The sequence below is a fragment of the Petaurus breviceps genome, unplaced genomic scaffold (assembly GCF_028583685.1).
Source record: "Petaurus breviceps papuanus isolate PSGF00001 unplaced genomic scaffold, PetGlider_PUasm1.0 90574, whole genome shotgun sequence".
Lineage (NCBI taxonomy): Eukaryota > Metazoa > Chordata > Mammalia > Diprotodontia > Petauridae > Petaurus > Petaurus breviceps.
Window position 1 is genome coordinate 402,665 of NW_027187277.1, and position 9,949 is coordinate 412,613.

Here is a 9,949-nt window from a genome sequence, read left to right on the forward strand (position 1 = left end):
AAGTGGAAAAGTTCAGATCATAGAGTGGAAGATCATTTGGATAATAATCCCTGAAGATAAATGTGAGCACTTGGCCACTTCTGTAATTATTTTTCAAATAATCCCCTAGTTCATGCAATAGTTATAGGGTGAACATAATGAGTTCCTCCATTAAATCTGTTTCAGTTGCACATTAATGCCTAGTGTTTTATGGGTTTGTAGTTGTCTTTTTGGGGAGTGTTAGCCACAGTTTTCAGTTCACATGGTATTGAACAGAAGCTAATGAACTGAACTCAGAATGAATCAGTGTGACTGCATTTTCTTGCCAGAACCTTCTAAGTCTTTCTCTATCTTGCTTTCTGGTTCTTAATGCAAATAAAGATTAATTTGGGGGAATTGATAAGTATAAAAGACAAAAATAAATCTATGGGTTGGAGTCACATGATGCTGGGCAAGTCCTGTAGGAAAATACCATAGTGGGAGAGAGTGGGGGAATTAGCTTTAGATAGATGTGAAAAACACCCCCAAAAAATAAGCTTCTAGAGCATTTGTGTGACCTAATTAGGGCAGAGAGTGCTGAACTGTATAGTTTTAAGAGGAGAGAACATACTACAACCAGATACAGGAAGAGAAGAAAAAAAGATGTGGCTAGGAGAGATTACAGAAATTTTTTAAAAATTTTGAGAGTACACAAAAGAAAAACCAAGAAAATGTGGAGATATTAAAAAAATAGAAACCATGTGTGAAGAGCAGAAAAAAAAAAACTTTCTCTCTGGGTGTGGGTTAGGAACAGGCAGAAAATAACACTAAGAGAAAATCAATGAGAGAAAGAAACAAAGAGAAAAATAGGAAAAGAATGAGAAGAATATATGGGGAACTGATGTACCAAAATGTATTGAATCCATATAGTGGTGTATTAATTAAGGACAGACTAGGAAAAATTAATATTTGTTATTGCTCAGGGTTTGGTTTACAATTTTCTTGTAAAGACTATCCAGTGGTGGGAGTCAGGAGACTGACTCTGTCATAGTCTTGAAAATTACTTGCTTTGAATCTTGGGAAATCTTGTAGCATAGTTGGGTCTTTATTAGCTCACATGTAAAGTGGGTTTGAGGAAGATACTTGTTTTTGTTGTGAAGCCTATTGAATTGCGTTAAAATGTGCTTCAGAGTTCTTAAGGGGTAAAAGATGTAACCTTTCTGAACAATTGTCAGAAAAAAAAAAAAACAGATTTTAGCTTTGTTCTACTCTCCAGCACCTTACTTCCCTCCTGACAGAGTTGAAGAGATCTTTAACGGAGAAAGTTGAAACTTCCTCTATACTGAAGGACATTAAGAGACAGTTCATCATATAGTATGGATGAATGGATGTTTGTACCCCTTCAGTTTGGGTTGAATGATAGAGCAGTGTTGTTGTCATACTAATCTTTTCTCCCCTTAAGTAGGAAATATATTTGCAGGGGCAATACTAGGTACATGTCTTCTGAGTTCCTTTGAAGACCTTCATTAATTAATCACAGGAGAGAAAACAGAGAAAGAACCAACGAATCAGAGTCACAGCAGCTAAGATATTTGTTATTCTGTCCATGAAGAGACATTGAATTTCCAAAAGAATGTTTTGTTCCCCACTTAATTAACATATCCAGGGATATAAAGGTGATATGCTGCCCTCAGGCAAAAAGCCTGATAAAAATGACTTGATGAATACACAAGTAAGTCAGTCAATCAATCAAACAAACAAATCTGCAAAGAAGTCAGAAAGTGTATAATCTTGAAAGTTTTTAACCCTAACAAGACATTTAGAGTAAATTTTCAACTTTAGATTAAGTAATTATTGACAACTAAAGTTTAGAATCAGGGGGTACAAACATTGTCCTTAGGAGTTCTGTTTCTTTTAAATTTTGCTATTGACCTCTGTGTTTATCTATAATAAAAAGCAACTGATGAATTTATATTATTACATTGTTAAAGAGTCTTATTTAGGAATGCCCATCAATTGGAGAATGGCTGAGATTATTGTGTTATATGATTGTGATGGCATACTATTGTGCTTTAAGAAATGATGAGCAGGCTAATTTTAGGGTTTTTTTATTTTAAAATTTTTTTGGGGGGGGCTTAAAAGTATTTTATTTTTTCCAATTACATGTAAAGATAATTTTCAATATCGATTTTCGTAAGATTTTGAGTTCCAAATTTTTCTACCTTTCTCTTCCCTCCCAAAGACAGCAAGCAATCCAATATAAGTTATACATATAAATCATGCTAAAGGTACTTCCACATTAGTTATGCTGTGAAAGAAGAATCCAAAAGGGAAAAACCACAAGAAAGAAAAAAAAAAAAAACAAAGTGAAAATAGTATACTTCAATTGGCATTCAGACTCCATAGTTACTTCTCTGGATGTGGATTGTATTTTTCATTATTAATCTTTTGGAATTGTCTTGGATTGTTGTATTGCTGAGAAGAGCTAAGCCTATCATAGTTGATGATCACACAATGTTGCTGTTACTATGTACAATGTTGTCCTGGTTTTGCTCACTTCACTCAGCATCATTTCACGTAAGTCTTTCCAGGTTTTTTTTTTTTTAATGAAGTCAGCCTGCTCATCATTTCTTACAGCACAATAGTATTCCATTACATTCATATACCACAACTTGTTCAGTCATTCCCCAACTGATAGACATTCTCTCAATTTCCATTTCTTTGCCACTAGAAAAAGAGCTGCTATACTTTTGTACATGTAAGTCTTCTTCCCCTCCCCCCCTTTTAGAGCAAATTAGTTTTAGGAAAAGAAAAATCATGGACAGACTTGCATGAAATAATGAAGAGTGAAATGAGCAGAATGAAAGGAACATTGAATACAGTAACAGCAATACTGTTTGAAGAACAATTGTGAACAACTAAGCTATTCTGAGTATTATATATGCTCAAATAAAATACAAAGGACCTATGAAGGAAGATGCTATCCACCTCAAGGGAAAAAAAAACTGAAAAATAGAAGCATGCATAGCATGGTTTTACATATACATATGTGTGTATGCATGTGTGCAAGGGCACACATACACATCTAGGTATCTGTATCAAATGGTGGTCTTCTCTGATTTAGGGTGGGGAGGGAGTGAGGGAGGGAGATAGCTTAGAACTTAAAATGTAACAAAAATAAATGAAATTTAAAAAGTTTTATTTATGTAAAAACATAGCTCAAGTATATGCTGTAATCTTTCACTATATTTAGTTATGCATACCTAGAATATGTCTAGCTATTGTACATACATTTACCATCCTCTACTTGGTGGCAGGTATTCAAACTGAATGTAAAATATCTGGAAAGAAATAACTATTCCCTCAGGAATTGTCTTGCAAATTCAGCTTTTGTAAGCAATAGCAAATCTTATAAGGGGTATAATAATTCTTCATCTACATCACTATAAAAACACTCTTAAAAGTTATAAAGCCCTTTCCAAATATGAAGCATTGCTATTATTTGTTACATTAAAGTAAGATTCCAAAACTTTATTATAAGTATCAACATGAGAAAGGGTTGATTGAGCCTAAAAACATCTTATGGAATTAATTGATTAATTCAACATATGTTTTATTATTTTCCTGCTACTGCAAAGAATGCTATGTTAAGAACTGAGGGAAATAAAACAAACAAGGCATGATTCCTAACCTCAAGGAGTTTACAATGTTATTAATGCAAGACATACAAAGTTAAAACACAAGGATATTGAAACACACTATAACTTCCATATGGGTACTAATGTGGTTAACAAAAGAGGAGTATCTAAGGGCATAAATAAGTGATGGTTCTAGACTTAACCCATTGCCAATGGGTTCATTAAAATAATTGATAAACATATTTCAATATAAGTGATTTCCTTTGCAATCTTATATATTTTAATTTAATTTTATAAACATTCTGAGAAAGGCTCCTTGGGCATCATCAGACTGCCAGTCAGTAATGTAGTAAAGGTTCCAAATCCCCATTCTAGGTCATCTCAAACTAGAAACCAGAGTAGTGACCTTATTTCCTCCCACCAACATGTTTCAGCCCAGCCACTTCAGAAACCACTCAGAATCCTGGCCTATCTCCAAAATGGAGAACCTTATTCAATACTACCAATTCTCATCCAGAGAATACCAAACTTTTCTCCAGAAGGCTGGCAAATCTCTACTCTTCTCCACTTAGAAATGCCCCCAAATTATGGAAGTTTGATCTGAAACTACTTTTCAGGATATGGCCACTTTATCAGTTCACTTCCAGCAAAGGAAACAAAAACCATCTCCAGTCAATTAGAACAAAATTTCTAAAACTGAAGTCCAAAATGCTGGTTATTCTCAGTACACCACTTATGGATCCTAACTTCCTTCTGTCCATTCATCCTTTGCAAGTAAGTTAGGGAACTCCCAGTAAATACCTCTATATAGCAGTGCAGATAAACCAAGGAACAAGCAATTCTTCCATAAAACTAACATAGAGCTTTAAAGGGATGGATAGGAAATTCAGGCTGTAAGGAAAGAAGTCACTCAATCTCCAATTAATCTCACTGTGATTAATTTCAAGGTTGGTAGAGAACACTAAGATAGTTTGGTAAAGAATTTTCAGGATGTCATAAACACACACACACACACACACACAAACACACCAAAGACCAGAAAATGTATCTCATCTCCTTCAGGACAACTTGTCAAAATCTTTTTCCACTTTCTAGTATGATTGTTTTTTCTGAGAAAATAAATGATGAGGGGGAAAAAGTGACCGCATTTATCAAGTATTTAAAATAATGAACTTGAGGGCATATATATTCCCAATGACAGACAACTACATGGATTATCTTGTTACTAAAAAGCAGTAGTCTATCTGGTATAGCAAAACCTACATATGGATGAGTTGTAATCCTTTGATGTGTGGGCCACTGATTGAAACATTAAAACAACATGGTGCTAGTACAAGAAATAGAAACATTCCTGGAACCAATAAATTTCATGTTGATCTAGAGCAAGAATCGACTGAACTCCATTAGAAAGATGTAGCATTATTATTGTCATTCTGTTTTATTTTTAATGACTCCATCCTCTTCACTTTAGCTAAGATGATGTGAGAATATGAAATTAATTTTGAGTGTGGAACCAGACCTCTATGATCCAAGGGAGTCATAACAGCAGAATTCCAAAGTATATATTTCACCATAAGAGTGTAAGCTATCCCAGAGCTGTTAAAGAAATCACACCCATTACAACCCAAGACTGCTGCATTTGAAACTGTTTATTCAAGGGAATAGAGGAATATATCCATTGGAAGAACTATGTGATTATGGTCCATGAATATGGCAATTACCTTTGTGAATGAAGTACACGTTGAAGAATTATATTTTGCTCAGAGTGGTGGGATAGGTGACTGAAATGGAATCATGCATAATCATTTCTGGAATCCTTGGCAAAACCTTTGATTATATTGGTGGCTATCAGACATTGTATGATCATAGTTTGCTAACTTTAATTTATTTTTTAATTAAATTTTATGTTTATATTTAATTTGTCATTCATTTCCACGAGATTTTGAGTTACAAATTTTCTCTCTGTCTTTCCCTTATCAACCACCCTAAAACAGTGACACGACTGTATATCCCCTCTCCCAATCTGCTCTCTCTTATATCCTACCCCATGCACCCTCTGACATTCCAGTAGGGCAAGATGGATCTCCATACCCTAGTTCCTGTATATCTTATTTCCCAGTTGCATGTAAAAAAACAATAATACTAGTAATAGACATTTTTTAAACATTTGATTTTAAAACTTTGAATTCCAGATTCTTTCCTTTCCTCCCTCATCAACTACCCTTACTGGGAAGATAAGCAATTAAATTAAATATAGGTTGTACATGTGTAGCTATGCAAAACATTTCCATAGTGGATATATTGTGAAAGACTGCCTATATTTCCCTCAATCCTATCCCACCCCCCACTTGTTCTATTCTCTACTTTGACCCTGTCCCTTTTCAAAAGTTTGTGCTTTTAACTACCTTCTCCCCCAACCTGCCCTCCCCTCCATCATCCCCCCTCCCATCTCCTTCCCCCCTACTCTCCTGTAGGGCAAAATACCCAATTTAGTGTGTATGTCATTCCCTCCCTAAGCCAAATTCAATGAGAGTAAGTTTGACCCATTCCCTTTTGTCTTCCTATTCTTCCCCTCCATTGTAACACTTTTCCCTTGCCTCTTCTATATGAAATAATTTACCCTATTCTGTTTTTTCCCATCTCCTCTCATTATATTCCTCTCTTACCTTTTAATTTCACCTTCTAAATATCATCCCTTCCTATTCTATTGATCCTGTGCCCTCTATGTATACTTGTACACATATATACACACACCCACAAATAAATTCATACACACATATACCCTCTTATATAGACATAAATATGTATGTATACAAATGTACATACACACACATATATATGTGAATAAATACACACACATACACACATTGATATTCCCTTCAACTATCCTCACACTGGGAGAAGTTTCATAAATTATAACTATTATTTTTCCATGTAGGAATATAAGTAGTTCAACTTTGATAAGGTTTTTATGATTCCTTTTCCTGTTTACCTTCTCATGCTTCTTATATTTGCATGTCAAATTTTCTATTCAACTCTGGTTTTTCATCAAGAATTCTTGAAAGTCTTCTATTTCATTGAATGACCATATTTTCCCCTGAAACATTATACTCAGTTTTGCTGGGTAGATTATTCTTGTTTGTAATCCTAGCTCCTTTGATATCCAGAATATCATATTACAAGCCCTTTGATCTCTTAATATAGAAGTTGCTACATTTTGTGTCATACTGATTGTGTTTCCACAATATTCGAATTGTTTCATCTTGGCTGCTTGTAATATTTTCTGTTTGATCTGGGAACTCTGGAACCAGGCTAAAATATTCCCAGGAGTTTTCTTTTTGGGATTATTTTTCAAGAGGTGATCAGTGAATTCTTTCAATTTCTATTTTGCCCTCTTGTTCTAAAATATCAGGGCAATTTTCCTTGAGAATTTCTTGAAGGATGGTTTCTAGATTCTTTTTTTGATCATGGCTTTCAGGTAGTCCAATAATTTTTAAATTATCTCTCCTGCATCTATTTTCCAGGTCAGTGTTTTTTTTTTTTTCCAATGGGATAGTTCACATTGCCTTCTATTTTTTTCATTTATTTGGATCTGTTTAATAGTATCTCGATTTCTCATAAACTCATTAGCTTCCATTTGCTCCAATATAATTCTGAAGAAATTATTCTCTTCAGTGAACTTTTGAAATTCTTTTTCCATGTGGCAAATTCAGTTCTTTAAGGCATTCTTCTCCTCACTGGCTTTTTGGGCCTCTTTTGCCATTTGAGTTAATCTATTTTTAAGGTGTTATTATTATTTTGGGGTTTTTTTTTTGGAGGGCAATTGGGGTTAAGTAACTTGTCCAAGGTCACATGGCTAGTTTTTTTTTTTTGTGTGTGTGTGTTTAAGTGTCTGAGGCTAGATCCGAACTCAGGTCCTCCTGATTCCAGGGCAGACTCTCTACTCACTGTGCCACTTAGCCACCCCAAGGTGTTTTTTCTTTAGTCAGGTTGTTGGCTCTCTTGTCATGATTTTCTTGCATCATTCTCATTTCTCTTCCCAATTTTTCCTCCACTTCTCTTACTTGATTTCTAAAATCCTTCTTGAGCTCCTCCATGGCCTGTAACCAATTCATATTTTTCTTGGAAGCTTTTGGTGCAGGAGTTATAACTTTGCTGTCTTCCTCCCATACTATGCTTTGATCCTTTTTGTCCCCCCAAAGGAATCTAAAGTTGTATTGCTGTGCTTGCTTTGCTTCATTTGCTTGCTTATGTTGCCACTTAATTACTTGACTTTTGACCTCTTTGCCACAGCAGGACTCTGCTTTCAGAGAGGAGAGTGTGGTCCCAAATCACTGGGGTTTTTGCAGGTGCTGGAGCTATTAGAAGGGCACCATCTCTACAGCCCCACAAGTTGTGCCTCACTGGTTACACACCTCAGAACTACCACCCAAGACCAGGATCCATATCCAGGCAGGATAAATAAAGAGTGATTACCCTCTGAATGGTCACTTGGCCCCTCCTACCATCTGCAGGCCAGGAGCTCCGAAGCAGCCACATGGAGATGGCTGCATGGTTGCTGCTCCTCCCTCTGTAGGCAGAGGCTGAAATAAGTTCCACCCCCCCCCCCCAGTTCCAATAGAGTTCTACACTGACCTTTTATTTTTTCTTTGGCATTTATGGGTTGATATTTCTGGAAACGACCACAGCTGCTGGTGATCCACTCTCCCTAAGTCTCCTCCAGCTGCTGCTGGTGTCACCCTGGGGCTAAAAGCATGGACTCACACAAGGCTGGGCTTTGCTCCCAGTGTGGATGGACCCTTCTTGCCAGCCTCCTGGGCTTCCTTCAGCAGGAGACTTGTTTCTCTCTGTCACTTTGTGGGTTCTGTAGCACTAAAGTTTGTTTAGATTCATATTTTACAGTTATTTGAGGTGGTTATGGGGGGAGCTCATGGAATTTTCCTGCTTCTACACTGACATCTTGGCTCTGCCCCCCATCTTTATTTTTACACCATCTCCTTTCCCACCATGCTTTGGGCTGGCACTCTTGAAATGGCTAAAATTTTATAGAATTCAGAAGTATAATCCCTTAACCATCAGCACCACTATAATATCAAACTTAGGAGACAGATGCTGATAGATATTGGCCTCCCTGTGGTTCATTGTCCCAGTCATATCACTCCAGTCCAGGTGGCAAATGCTACTAAAAACAGAGGTCTGTGATGAACTTAGGAGGAAACATAATATATCTCTCTAGCCAATCATTTGCCCATATCTAACATTTGTCCAAGAAGAAGAGCCACTACATATTACCTCAGCCCCTCACTGTACTCCACAGATGATGAACCTTAGGAACCTACTTGATACTTGAAAACATGCTGGATTGGATCTAAAGCCTCATTCTTCAATAGAGTGCCATTTAACATATTGTAGAAGGCACTTACACTTTGAAGACCTTAAAAAAAAGAGAAAAAGCTTGCTTCCAGGGTATGACAAAAATGGTTTCTGTCAGTGCCTGAATCTAACCTCCATAATTCTGGTATCTCCCAATCTCCTCACCATATTATCTCTGTAGTCTTTATATATGAATTAAATTATTTTAAATTTTAATCATAGTAAAACTATCATTGTGAAAATTAATTCCTATTAAATCAGTGTGCTCTGATTCTGTAATGTGAGAATTATTTGGGCTACCCAGGCTATGACCTATTAGTTCTTTTTCTCTTCAAATATTTTTCTTTATCTATGTTATGCAAACATATAGTAAAAAATCGATATTTCTGACTCTGCAAAAACAATCCCCATTCTAGATAGAAAAAACCTTAGTTTTTGACCTATTGTTTGTTTTTATCTCTGACACACACACACACACACATATGTATAGCTTTTCCTCACATACATTTAAGCTTTTCCATATGTGAATTTAATCCCAAACAGTTTATTAATAAAAGTCTACAGAAAATGATCTTATTTAGCAATATTTTATTCAGTACTAAAAGCAATAATTTTATTCACCTACAAAAAGGGACCTTAAATATAAAAGAAAAGTAGTAAGATGGTAAATTGTCCTTGGGTTCTTTCTGATTTCCATAAAAAATATCAGAGTAATAAACATTTATCAAGCATCTATGTGCAGGCACTGTGCTAAGCCCTGATAACAGTGATAATAAAAATAATGCCATAGACATAAGGAATGGCACTTTCCAGGAGATAGTTTAGTTCCATTATGGGTTTCTTTGTCTTCAATTTATTATCTTCCTCCTGAATATAATTGGTATGGCTTTCAAGTCAAAGAGGGAGTCATACCAAAACATTAATCACTTAATGTAGTTGGAGGCATTACATTACATGACTCTTCTGAAATGCATATTAAA

The 9,949-nt window shown here is 35.7% G+C and overlaps 2 pseudogenes; both read left to right on the plus strand.

The window, feature by feature from the left end:
• Window positions 1-1,137: 1,137 nt before the first annotated feature.
• LOC138142407 (5-aminolevulinate synthase, non-specific, mitochondrial-like) lies at window positions 1,138-8,183 on the plus strand (annotated as a pseudogene).
• A 396-nt stretch (window positions 8,184-8,579) lies between these two features.
• On the plus strand, window positions 8,580-9,094 carry LOC138142408 (5-aminolevulinate synthase, non-specific, mitochondrial pseudogene; annotated as a pseudogene).
• Window positions 9,095-9,949: the final 855 nt, after the last annotated feature.